Raw genomic sequence first — 13,579 nt, 5'->3', positions numbered from 1 at the left:
TGAACCATCATCCACTCCTGGGATGATGGTTTTTAGTTTTTTTTTTTTTTGTGGTGGGGAGAGGGGGGCGTTCCTCTGAGTAATCTCAGCGCTCTGGTTCTTCATTTCGCAGCCTTGGTTCAAATCCTCACCAAAAAGCTGCAGGAATCAATCACATAAATATTCAGCATCTCCAGATTAGGTGTTGTCAAATGTCAAATATTCTAGTCTAAAACACAACTGAGAACAGTTTCTGTGACTTTATTTTTAAAAGCCGACTTTTAGTTGTTCTTATCCGATAATGAGCGCCTCTATAGAATGTATAGTAGATAAGAGTAACTAAAAACACTGTGCACCGCCTTAAAACATTCAGGAAACCAGTCTCTGGAGGTTTGTACGCCCTTTGACCTTTTTACAGTATATCCAACCACAAACCGGAGGAATTTCTGTGAGCTACACAAGAAGCACTTCAGTGTGTTTTCCTGCTCTGCTCTTTCTTGAAATTCCCTCCATCAAGAAATGTCACAGATCAGAGTCAGAGAAAAAAAGGACAGCTAACATCTCTGCAGACCCCACACATCCTGGACACAAATTCTTTAGACTTTCAGAGTCAAAATCACCATTGTAAACAAGCTCACAGGCTAAGAAATTGTTTTGATGTATGGATGCAAATCAATGAAATAAAATATGAATATAAAAAAAGAAAAAATATGTATGCATGTGCAGAGTAGCAGGTGGATAGAGAGATAGAGTAGTCGCCCCAGAGACACTAACTGCGTTTCCATGAATAAGGTAAGGTCATTTTATTTATATAGCACATTTTCAGCAACAAGGCCAGAGTGTTTTACATGAATTCGAATAAATGCAAACAAAACAACAAAAACAAAAAAAGAAAGAGAAACGAGCACAACAAAAGAAAACTACACTTTAAAATGTTCCAAGCTTTGTGCACCAAATATCCACCACACTTTGACAGCATCCTGCTAATGTCGAAAAAACACGATTTTGCAATTGCAACGTCTCCATTAAATATGAAGTGGAATTAAAGCCACTTGTGAATAAGCTTGTTCATGGGATAAGTCATTAAAAATCATGGCAGTGACAGATGTAAACAGTTACATGAGATATATTTATAATTCAGTCTTGGAGCTAACGTTCGTCATCTATCAGCCAATCAGAGGTGACGCCTGCGTCTCATTAAGGCGTTGGAGCGACAAGCTCCGCCTACTTGGGAGTGGCTAGATATGCTGTGTTTTGGGAAAATTGTAGTTGATTTTACATTAGAGCTGTGGATTCAACATGCTGGAATGACACAACTTTTTCTGAACTGTGTGAAGCTGTGAGAGCTCTGGTGGATCCAGCTGCAAACACTCATCCTCCAATCACTTCCTGTCGTCTTCTTTGCCAGTAGTAACGTCTGGCTGTTGAAAAAAAAAAAAATAATTTTATTGCAGTTTTGCAAAATACATCTAGATTTTGTGCTACCTGGTGTTGATCTTTACCACATTAAATCCCAGTAAAACACATGAAGTTAGTGGGTCAAAACCTGAAAAATACTCAGGTTTTTATTAACTTGCCAAGATGCTGTAGATGTAAAAGGAGCAGCCACTTCTGTACCACGGTGTGTCTGTGTGTGCGTGCGTGTGTGTGTGTGTGTGTGGTTTTATTTTTGACGTTCTTCAGGTAGGAAAGTTTCAGCAGCAGATTTCTGCTCTAATTCCTGACAGCTGGGCCCCCTTTCGTCTTAGCTGCTGGTGAGTAATGAACTGTCATCGGCGAGGGACACATTGGAAGACGGTCCTCCCCTGGTCAAAGACGATAATTAGTGTTGATCACCGGCGCTGTAGGAGTAATGACTGCCTGTCTGGTGTTTGTGTGGCTCTGCCAGCAGCTGGATCCCTTCAGCTGCTCACCTTTCTGGAAACGTGTCGGGGAGGCAACTAAAGTTTATTTCTTATAAGTTTTAAGTAACGTGATGTATATTTTTGATATCACTTATGTACTTTGACCACACACTACATTGCCTGTAGTGTGTCATGGGGTAAATTTCACAAAATTCTGGTGAAGTGCCACAAAAACAAAATAAATCTAAACATTTTTAGTTCACAAAAATAAACTCAATCTTACGGTGTTTTCACACCTGTTAGTCCGGTAGACTCGGTTCGATTGGGGACCAGAACTGGAACATTTGTTACGTTTCCTGTGTCAAACAATCAAACCCGTCGATGACCTGTTCCCCACCTGGCCTGAGGTGGCGCTGCTGCACCAAGAACTACTGAAGGAAACGACACAAAAACCTAGCTGCTATTTTATTACGAATGTCGTAATAAATCTTTGTCAATAATCTAATTTGAAAGAAGACAATTTTTCAATTGCAGCATTTCTATTAAATAAGAAATGTGACTGAAATCACTAGAATAAGTTTGTTCAAGCAATAAGTAAAAATCATGATGCCAATGGATGTAAACGGTTCCATGAGGTATTTTTATTTTTCAGCCATCAGAGGAGACGTTGACGTGTTTTAATCAAGTCCCTTATACATGTGGCATTCGTTTTCATAATTCCAAATTGCACAATTTTATGGCCAATGAAATCACAGATGCTGATCGAAACTTCCTTCTTAACAAAATGTAAAGAGAAATGGAGTGGTGACCGATTTTAACGGTTGTAGGATCTCTCTGTTGTCTTTGGTCATTTCTCCCACTAGCAATAGACTCGCTCGTTTGTTTTGGGAGTATTTACCCAGAATGCTCTGCGCTGTTGTCCTCTTCCTGCTTTTGGAGCGGACTCTGGTCCATTTACATTCGCATATGCATTCCAACTGCACCAGAGTTCACTTCAACCAAACCAGGACTTAGGATTTTAGGTGGACCAGAGATTTGTCCAATCAAAGTTTGACAATGCATTCACACCTTCCCAAACAAACCGTACTTGTTAGACAAATTAGAGTTTGACTCAACATCACTGGTGTGAACGCCCCCTTAAAGACCACCGGATGCTGAATTGGGTCATCTAATAAGAGTTTCCTACGATTCTCCAGCTGAGTTTGCAAGATGTGCTAAACAGCCCGTCTTTTCTGCTGATGCGGCACGTTTGCAGCCATAGGAAACCCGTACTCGCCGTCCCTGTTAACTGTGTAAAACTTTGACTTTTAAAATCCTCCAAAGATCCCAGAATGTTGCTGTCTGGAACCCGGATTCATTACGGCTCCGTTCTGTGAACCTGCACAGTGACAACTCCTGCAGTAGACAAATTGGTTGCTTACTGAAACTGCCAAGTCATCCGTTTTAGAAATTGGCTCCAGTTTAAGCAGGAAAAACAACAGTTCTGACGTCCCAGGCTTCATTCAAGTTAGTAAAATTAAAGTTAAAAGTTTGGATTGGTGCCACTACATTTCTACTTAAATGACAGCTAAAGAGGAGCTAAAAGCCTTTGCTTCCCCCGAGACGAATCATTGTGTGCATGGATTTTTATCTACCGTCTCCTTTTCCCCCCACCAATTTGCTGCTCCGCCGTACATATGGCAACTTCCCGTTCAACTTCAGATAATGAAGGCGGTTTCACACAGCTTCTACTTTCCATACATTAGCCCATATGCATCACAGCATTGACAGCTAGCGGCCTCAGCGTAACGACCTTCCTTCATCTCCAAAAGCTCTGGATGCGGATGGAATTGCTTCCAGGATGACATGCGTTTCATGTGGTGCGAGTTCCCACATTATTGATTTACTTCGTCTTTCAGCTGGACTATTTTCAGTCTGGATGTTCCTGAAAGCCAGGAGTTTGGTAAGCCACACTTTTTCAAACTGTTCTGACCCAAATTCTTGTGTCTGGTAGATTGCACTGAATTTAAAATAAAAGTGTTATTCATACATACTCCATATCTGTATTTTTACCTACTTTGTGTCTTTCAGCTCATACTGCCTCTGTTCATTATTCACATCTGAACTGAAATACTCTACATCTGTGCATTTCTAGCCTCACTTCAGTGGCTGCACATTTGGTTCAATCTTTTGAATTAATGAAGAACAATCAGGTGCAGGTGGATAAATGACAAAACATTAAAACCACCTGAAAATACTCATTTTTTTAAAGAGGGTATTATTATGTATTTTTTAGGCACGTAGTGACATTTTATAGCATAATCAACAACTTACCTTCAAAGTGTTGTAGATGAAATATGACTTAAATAAAACTCCTTGAAATTTGAGCTCTGTTTCTTTAAGAAACTCTGACTTTTTCTGAGTCTCCGCCTCCAGGAAGTCATCACAACGTATCTCCTCTATTAACCCTTTAACAAAATTGTTACCAGCATTGCACTGAGAAGCGGCTCCTATAACGAGCTCAGCTAATGTACAGTTCCACCAGGTGTTTGCTAATTTCTTCTGGCTAGTCTGAAGGAGCTGACTGGAGGAGTTCTTTCTCACTTCCACCAGTAGTAACTGTAGCTATTTTAATTTTAATGGAGATTCAGCTACTGTGGCTGAATGGAAAACCTTAGCTATACTTAGTGATAACTGGGAGTTCACACTGTTTAGTTTTAGTGTTGGGTTTTAAAGTTTCTCTGCAGACTCAGTTTGAACACAGAACTGTATTCATTCGAAACATGTGTGTACAGAACCAACATAGCTGTACCAAAAACTTCCAGTTCATAATTGTGTACCGGTAAGTTCACATGTAAAAATAATAATAATAATAATAACACATAGTACTTAAAGAGCAAATTAGGAGCCAGAAGAGTCAGATGAGTCAAATGACACATAACTCTTAATTCCCATCATTAGCTATGAGCTCTGTCTCTCACAGGTCATATAAAGGAGGTACGTTGTGAAATGATGTTCTAGCAGGCTATTATTGTTCCTCCTTAATTTATTACCTTTCATGTTCAGACAAGATTCCTTCAGCTGCGATCGAGGTAACCCTGGAGCATCGTTCTTCAGTGTTCCTTCAGTGCAACTTCATTACAAAGATGAGTCATTGCTCCTTCAAGAAAAATTAAATTACATTTTTGTTCGGCGCTAAATATACTTTTTCTAACCCCAAACGAGTCGTTTTTAAAGAAACAACCCTCCCAAAAAGTTTAGTTTGAACAAATCCTTTAATGTCCCGTGGCAACCATTCAAGACACAGCATGTCCTTGTTTCAAGGCGATGAGCTGCTCTTTCTAAGCTTCTGCCTCACAGAGCAGCCCTGCCCTGTCACTCCCCCACTCAGCTCCTTCAAACTAGCCAGCAGCTATTAGCAAACACCGGGTGGACCTGCGTGTCTGCTGAGCTCGTAATGAGAAGTGGCTCCTGAAATACTGGTAAAAACGTCGATAAAGGGTTAATAGAAGAGCGATGTTGTAATGACTTCCTGAAGCCGGAGCTTCAGAAAGAGCAGGAGCTTCTTAAAGCTACAGAGGCCCAATAACAACTGAAGTTAATATAGTGAATAGTTATGTTATAAATGCCACTATATGCCTGGAAAATACACACTTCTGCCGCTTTTAGTAGCTTTTCAATCAAATACTTTTTTGTTCTTTCTTGAGTGATTTCTTGGATGGATACTTTTTACTCACACTTGTGTAAAGCAGTGCTATTACTTGAGTACAGTTTTTAGTGAGTCCATCCACCACTGCAGATGGCCTTTAAATTATTACCATTTAAAAGAAACAACAGTTACACCAGTTATTTATAAAATGTTTTAAAGTGAACTTTTGTGCTGTGAATGTGGCAAATTTATTTTATTTGATTTAAGGTGAAAGGTCTCTGATAAAAAGAATATTTAACTTTTTTTTCCCCTTAATTGGACGACATGTTAAAGCAGTTGGTAGTGCAGAAAAGCATTCAGTGGTATCGGGGTGATATAGACAAACCTTTTTTTGTTGGTCTGACACACACACACACACACCCGCACACCCCCCCACACACACACACACGCACACACACACACACGCACACGCACACGCACACACACACACACACACACACAAAGCTGTGGAATAAGCAGAATTTGTGGTTGTAATGAGACAATGTCAAAATGTTGAAAAGGACTAAAGGTAGGAATACTTTGGCAGAACATTGTAAAATCTGTTAGGTCAAAATGTGTTCATTAAAAACACTGGAATTGTTGTGGGAATTGTTTGCCTTTTTCCCTTCACCTAAAGTAGTTACAGCAGCTTCACAGCATTTACGACTGCGCTGCCAGGCGCCAGGTGACACCTCAAAGATCGCCCAACAATTCTCCTGACGCTCCAATAAAGGACCCGGGTTTTTATTTCGCCATCGCCCTGACTCCTTTTGAACGCTGGGGTCATCGGTTCAAGCCAAGCCCTTGAAATCAGGCCGCTGGCACCGTCCTGCGTTATTAACTTTGCAGGTTGAAGCAATAATCTCTTTTTTGCCAGGAGCTGCAACGGCAATCTTCATCTGCTGGAGTGGTGCACCGACGCGGGTTCCTCTGATTTGTAGGACGGCGTCGAGAGTGCGCAGCAATTATCGGATGTTGGAACCACACAAGCTGCACCTCCAGGCCGGCGTCAGGCGTGAAGATCTGATGCAGCCGAACAGCAGGAAGCGACGGCTCCTCCAGAGCAATAATTGCTCGGTCGTTTGTCTGCAAGTCAACAGCCGCAAAAATGCCATGAATTAAAAATTTTTCTTCCCCTCCCTCTCTATTGTTTTGTTGTGTAACTTCTCATGTCGAGTAAAATGAGGACTAATTATCTGCAGTAACTCATCTGAAAGCGGAATGAGAGGAGCTCACGTTTCCGAGCTCAGAAATCCGCCTGGCGACAACAGAAACAGGAGCAGTTTGTTGACCCCACATTATCTGAGGGTCCTCTGATTGTTTTTTCCCATGGAGCCCAACATTTGGAGGGCCTTCACGGCTCCCTTCACGCAAGCATGTGCAGGGAAGAAATCTGGCTTCCCAACAAGAAATTGGTGGCTGAAATGATCCGCAGCCAGGACTTGTGGTTCAGTGTGGGTTGTTGGGAGTTGTTTGAGTGTGTATCTCACAATTAGGGCGTGTATATTATAAGAAAAAAAAGGTGAATGTGTCATGATTCTTCAAGTCCTATCATTTAGTTTTGTTCTGTGAAAAAAAAGAAAATTCATTTATTTGAAAGACAATTAGAACGTCAAATATTTTAAAGTGAGAATGTGTTTTTATGTAACCTCTTTTTAATAACACACACTTCCTAACTTTTTTATTTTTTTCCCACATTTTGTCACATTGCGACCATAGATTACAGCAGATTTTATTGGCATTTTATGCGACAGACGCAAAATCATGTATCTTTCCGAAATGGAAAGAACACAACAACCATCCCAAGATAATTTGTTCCAAGAGACTCCGGGGCTCTAAGGGTTAAAACGTTTTTAAATTCCTGGCACTTGTGTTCAGACCCCTCTGCCCTAACACCGCAAAATAAAAAGTCCTATAATGAGTAAATCAAGCCCATCTGAGTGTAATTACTGTAAAAACCTCAGAGGCCTCGTTGAGAAAAGGCTTGAGAAATCTTGTCAGATGAGAGCAAAATGCTACTTTTTAGATCCATGTTTTATCAGGATCTTAGGTTAGTTGTTTTTATGGTTGCTTCTGTTTTACTGCACTTTGCTCAGTGCTTATTCATTGTTGTTCATGTTTATTCCTTGTGTTTAGTTATTCTTTAGTCAATTAGAATTACATTTCGCCAATCTCTACTCCACCGTTCCTCTCCCTCAGCTTGCCTTCTGCTCTCCCCGATCAGCTGCACCTTGTTTCTTCTACATTGTTCCAGCGATCAACCAACCAGTATGTAACCACCTGTGTTCCACTCACTCACTTCTTGCTAGCTTCTCCTGCTATGCCCTGCTATCTTGATGCACCTGGTTCCTGTTTTCTCTCACCATGTACATTTTTTAAGTTAAGTTATTCACTTTCTGCCCATCATCACCACTTCACAACATGACACGTTTGCTGTGGTGGAAAGATAAATAGTGTCAAAAGTATTGACAAACCTTAAAAGAACCATTAATTTACAAAAGAAAAGTACAGATCAAACAATGTGGAAAAACAAAATGAACAATGCTTTGGTTCCCTCTGTGTGTAGAACCAGAATCCTTTCACTTGACCTAAGCACAGGAATGCTGCTTCCATTACAAATGTGAACAAAACTTTGTCGATATTCTGCTAACGTTGAAGAAATTTTGCAAACGCACTGTTTCCATTAAATTTGAAACATGATTAGAATAACGCTCACATGAGTTTGTTCACATGATAAGGTGTTAAAACCATGCCGTGCCGTGGCCCTCCAATCACTTCCTATTCTTTTTCTTCATGGTTTGCCCAGTGGCAACATCTGGTTGTTGATCATGTGACTGGTGTGATGCTTCCATTGACTTTTTATGAAATAGACTAATTTCAATATGGCCAAAAAATTGCCTCATCTTAGATTCAAAAATTTTTTTTTTTTCGAAAAACAAGATTTTTTTTTCAAAATTGCAGTGTTTCCATACAGCAAATTTATTTTCAAAATGTCAAATTGCGCAATTATACAGTAAACAGAAATGTAGCAAGTGAAAAATGTTTGCTCTAATCCAGTGGAAAGGCCTGAAAATGGTTTTCGCTGCACTCCAGCAGCTCATGTAAGGGATAACGGGTAACTGTGTGTCAAACCATGCAAACAAAACAGTGTCAGCTTCTGTGCTTGCTAGGTTTTTATTCTAAAAGGTGGTTAATCACCAATTATTTGGCGTGCCAAGATTTCAGCAATCCAAAAACCTGACGGAGCATGTCACAGTAGACCGGAGCTCAGCGGCTGTTTACTTTAGAACCACCAAACTGAACCAAACTAACCTGTGGGACCGGTGGGCGGAGCGCCGTGAAAACACGACTCCCGTTCTGCAGAAAGCCCCTCGGATCCTACCATGCTCTGCCATTCTGTTAATTATTTCTCTCCGCTGGTATTTGACACCTGGCAGGGGGGAACGTCAGCGCAAATCCCTCAGTCTGCAGCTGAGCTGATCAGCAATTAATATCCGTCATTTCTTGTCTCCCTTTAGCCCAAGGTGTGGCCGCAGAAAGAACTGTTGCTGCGCTCTCCCACGTGTGTTGCAATAAGTTGTCTTGGCACACCTTAAATGCTGGGAAGGAATTCAGTGAGATGAGTGCTTAAAGGTTGAGTGAAACCAGGTAACAGAATTACACAGGCTTCAACTACACCACTTAGCAAGGGTGTAACAACACATGTAGGGATCCATGAGATAAGTCAGTACCTAATGTTCAGATCATGAGGTGAGGTTTTCACACATTATCCAGTCGGTGAGCATATTCTTAAATATCCTGTAGAAGGAATCCAAAACTATTCATCATTTTTGTTTTGTTTGCAGTTGTTTGGGAACAGAACACCAGAATAGAAATTATTATTAGATACTTTGCTGACCCTTAGCCACGCGAGGCGACAAGACGGACGTCGGAAAGTTAGGGATGGGAGTATTGACTGTGATTGTTTTCCCCTAGTTGTTTTTGCCAGCATAGCCATGGCTTCTACTTCTACAAGTCCAGCTAATTTATGTTTGGAAGTATCACACCTAGTTGGAGCTCATAGATGGCAGAAATTATAAAAATTGGAAACGGCTATCTTAGAAACCCTCCTGACGTGTGTATTGATCTGATCCAGTCTCGGACTTCACCTGAATTCCCGCCAGGCACAGACTCGCGTGATAAATAACGTTTCCCTTCACACCGGAACAGACTTAAACACAATGCTTTGGTAAGCTAACTGTAGCGTTGCACTTTGAGCTCACGTCACAGCAAATAAGCAATTGTTTACATGAGGTAACTCGGGGACCTGCAGGGCTGAAACTGTAATAAATGCTGCAATTTTGACCCTGAATCGAACCGAGCTGCAGCTCTCACAATTAACAGAAATAAAATATCTGTGTGTAACTGTAACAGGATTTTATCTTAGCAATGTTATAGATGTCCAGCTTGTCAAAATATGTTTTATTCAATAAAATTCATTTTGTTTAGTTAATAAGTTGTTTCCCCAGAGATTTATTGGTGTAGTAAGTTATGCTGCCCTTGACAGTTGGTGGTTAACATAGCAACCAGTTGACTGCATGTCCCCCACTTTTTCTGTTGAGTTCGGATCAACTCTGCGTTTCTTTTACCAGTATTATATTTTAACATATATTTTAGACAAATGCAATCATATGCAGTGTTTCATGAGTATTTTTGCTATGTTTTGTATCAAGGGATTATCAGTCGACGTCACGTCAGCAGTACATTAACTGACAACATGCTAGCTAACGCTAAAACAGCAAGAATACTGCAGGTAACATTAGCCATGGTATCCCAGCTCTTTCTGCCGTTGTGTTTACAAATAATCCCTCCATATGCATTAAAATGAAAATTTTTGACATTGTGCATTTTAGCTATGTTTTATATTACAACTGCTAACTGCTGCTAATAGCTCATTGGAAGCTATTGCTTTTATTTTGGTGATTTATTGTATTTAATATATAGGTGCTGAAGCTGCTGGGCTGATGCTGACCAGCGACTTGATTTCCTCTTTTGTTAGAATAAATAAGGTGAACCTGAGTGAGTCATGAAGTCAACCCACTGGAGCTCAGATGAACATAGAAGGGCTACATAATGTGTTTCACTTTGTGATACACTTCCTGAAGTAAAAGGACTTTCAAGTAAAAGGACTTTCAATAATGGTATCATTAAAAAAAATGCCCTCAATCCCCAAAAACTGATAAAAATGCTGATACTATTATTTTTTTGAGCAATGCTGAAGTCGACACACAGCAGGACGTCTGGAAAACCAGAAAGGTAAAATCATAGCAGCATTTTCAATTGAAAACAGACGTTGCAAATTTTCTGTGATCCAGTAGTCAGTGGTCAGATGGTCTTACAGAGCTGGGATCATAAAGTGTCATAATCCAGTGGAAAGACGGTTTTACATCACTGACCACTTAATAATAATAATATATTTTAAAATAAGCTTTCTGGGCGCATATATAATGTTGTATATTATATATGCATTACATATTATGTATATTATTATTATTATTATTATTATTATTATTATTATTATTATTATTATTTATTAACCAGTTTGAATTTTCCTCCATCACCCATTGATTATCTAAACCCCAGGCTGGGCCACAGTGCCACCAAATGAGCCACTGTTCAAGTCTGATGTTTTATTTTTTATATTTTATTCACAAAATGTATTTTTTATTCACACCTCAGAAGAATTTAGAGAACAATTAACCAAACAACCATGATTCAGACTGTGGCAGGAAGCCGGAGAGAAACCTGCAACCAGGAAACGTGTCAAAACTTTTTACTCTTTTATCCCATAAATTCAAGTCACTGAACACATCAGGACACATGTTCAGTCTCAGTTCAATTTCACCATCCTCAAAATGGTCACTAATTATGCCTTCTGGGATTTTTTTTCATCTTCCAAATTAGATGTTTTTAGCTCCTCTCCAAAAGCAACTTTATCATCTTCGAGCAGCGGGGCTGGAGAAACTAACATCAGGTGTGACGTCCTGGTTGTTTTTTTCTAGGAAAGAAAATATCAATATATATCGCAAAAACGATATTTACACAGCCCTACTAAATATTTAAATAATAAGTAATATTTTTTTATTTAACGTTAATAGATTAACAATAGATTGGAATATGATTGAATTTTTGCATTTGTGGTTTTCCATACCTGCTGCATTTATCCACTATTATTTTTAATAATGTACAGAAGTCTAGATACTGACCAATGTTTTTCGTACATGGTAGGCTACCTGATTTTTTCTCAATGGTTGCTGATGATTAGACGCATACCTTCTACGCTAAGTAACATTTGATTGCATTTTACAAATTCTGCTTACTTATGAATATTGATCTTCTTACCTTTGTAAAAAGCGTTTGCTGCAAATTGGCGAAGTCAACAAGAGTTTGCCGGTCCTTACGAATGACTGCTTCTATCCATCACTACCTGAATGGGTAGCACTGTTTCCATTGCAGCTTGGAGAAATAATCCAACTTTGATTCAGCCCAAAAATTTTTATAAATGTCAAATTGCACAATTACATGATCAGTGGAAACAGATGGTGTTATGCTAGAAGGTGAGCATCTTTCCGAGATTCAAGGCCTTTGCGGCCTCTTGGAGGTTTACTTTGTGTTTAACTTTATCAACCTTCTTATTGTTCTCCCCACAGGAGGACCATGTTTAACGGTGGACATCGTGTGTTCAGGGTTGTGTGCCTTGCTAGTTTGCCTCCACACAAACTAGGAAGTTTAATTCTGGTCTCATCTGACCAGAGCATGCATTACTCTACACGTTTACGTGAAGTTCACATTATGAAGTAGAATATGTCTCATCAATGAGGTAAATTACTGGCAGCATTGTGTGAAAGGCTTGTGGCAGCACAGCTTCAGTTTGCTTTCAGGGCTTTCGTCAGAGGAGTAACAACTTCCTCATTCTGTGGCTTTCAGTCGTAGGATGAGTTGTGACAAGATTATCAACTGACATGATCGCAGGTTTTGTCTGTTTTGTGTTTGTGGTGCATAAGCATTGCTGAACACACTGCAGTCCATCAAAAAAAAATTAAATGTTAGTAGTGTGAACTAAAAGTAAAGAGATGGTGGCAAGAATGTGTTGTCATATACAGTCAAATAAAGCAAGAAAATATGAGGCGTCGCAGCTTTTATGAACAGCTTACAAAAATGTCTGAATATACCTGGAGCTGCGATATTGCTCTATATGAGGTTGATATAATCCGATACTCATTTTCTGGCTGACATCAGACTGATATCCTTTATCAATATCGGTCCGGGACAGCAATAATTACAAATATGCTGCAGTTTACGGTATAATCAAGACAAAAAGTAGGAAAAATATCTATTTGTGTGAATACATCTGCAAGGCACTGTATCGAATAGTTTTTTTTTTGTTTTCTTTCTAGACTACAAGATGAATCGTCTGGACTCAAATAGAACAAAAACACTGGGATTTCTGATCTGTAATTCGGGTTTCAAAAACAGATGCTTTGTCGAGACATTTTAAGTGAAATGTTTTATTGAAAGAGCACGCCCAGCTTGAGCAAATTATAACTAAATAAAGGCAAAGATGGGAAGAGGCCGGCCGAAATGGAGAGACACTTGTGAGGCAGATTGGAGTTCGTCTTTGAACAACAGTAGTCAAGCAGGACCCACTAAATCCCCCAGGATTCAAATGTAATACCGCCACGGCTTTGAAGCAGGTCGGCCCGACGGACTTTAACGCCCCGTCTTCAAAGTTGCTTTTTGTTTTACACATGCTGTGGCGGACAGAGCGGAGCGAAGAGGCTGCGCCGAGCGCTCAGTTACGCACTTGTGAAAACACACAGACCTGGGTGCCAGTGATCTCACTCTGGGGGTTTTATCAGTCGGAGTCTGGATGAGACTGAGGCAGAGATAGATAGGAGTGAGAGTGAAAATGAGGGCGTTGATATTGAAGAAGATTATGGTCCGGGGCTTAGCGGACCATCGAAAGTAAGACCCGGCGCCTTTAGAGGTTTAGGTCTGGAATATGGAAATCCTGTCCAAACAGACTATCGTGAGAATGGAAGGCCCAGCT

General features: G+C 40.0%; 1 long non-coding RNA gene across 1 annotated transcript; it reads left to right on the top strand.

Moving 5' to 3' along the window:
* Positions 1 to 11,897: 11,897 nt before the first annotated feature.
* On the top strand, positions 11,898 to 13,115 carry LOC103458161 (uncharacterized). The gene is made up of 3 exons (XR_532547.1): positions 11,898 to 12,086; positions 12,180 to 12,349; positions 12,927 to 13,115. It is a non-coding gene; the product is annotated as an uncharacterized LOC103458161 (long non-coding RNA).
* Positions 13,116 to 13,579: the final 464 nt, after the last annotated feature.

The sequence above is a fragment of the Poecilia reticulata genome, linkage group LG22 (assembly GCF_000633615.1).
Source record: "Poecilia reticulata strain Guanapo linkage group LG22, Guppy_female_1.0+MT, whole genome shotgun sequence".
Lineage (NCBI taxonomy): Eukaryota > Metazoa > Chordata > Actinopteri > Cyprinodontiformes > Poeciliidae > Poecilia > Poecilia reticulata.
The sequence above is the reverse complement of the archived record's forward strand: the minus strand, read 5'-3'. Positions and strand labels throughout refer to the sequence as shown.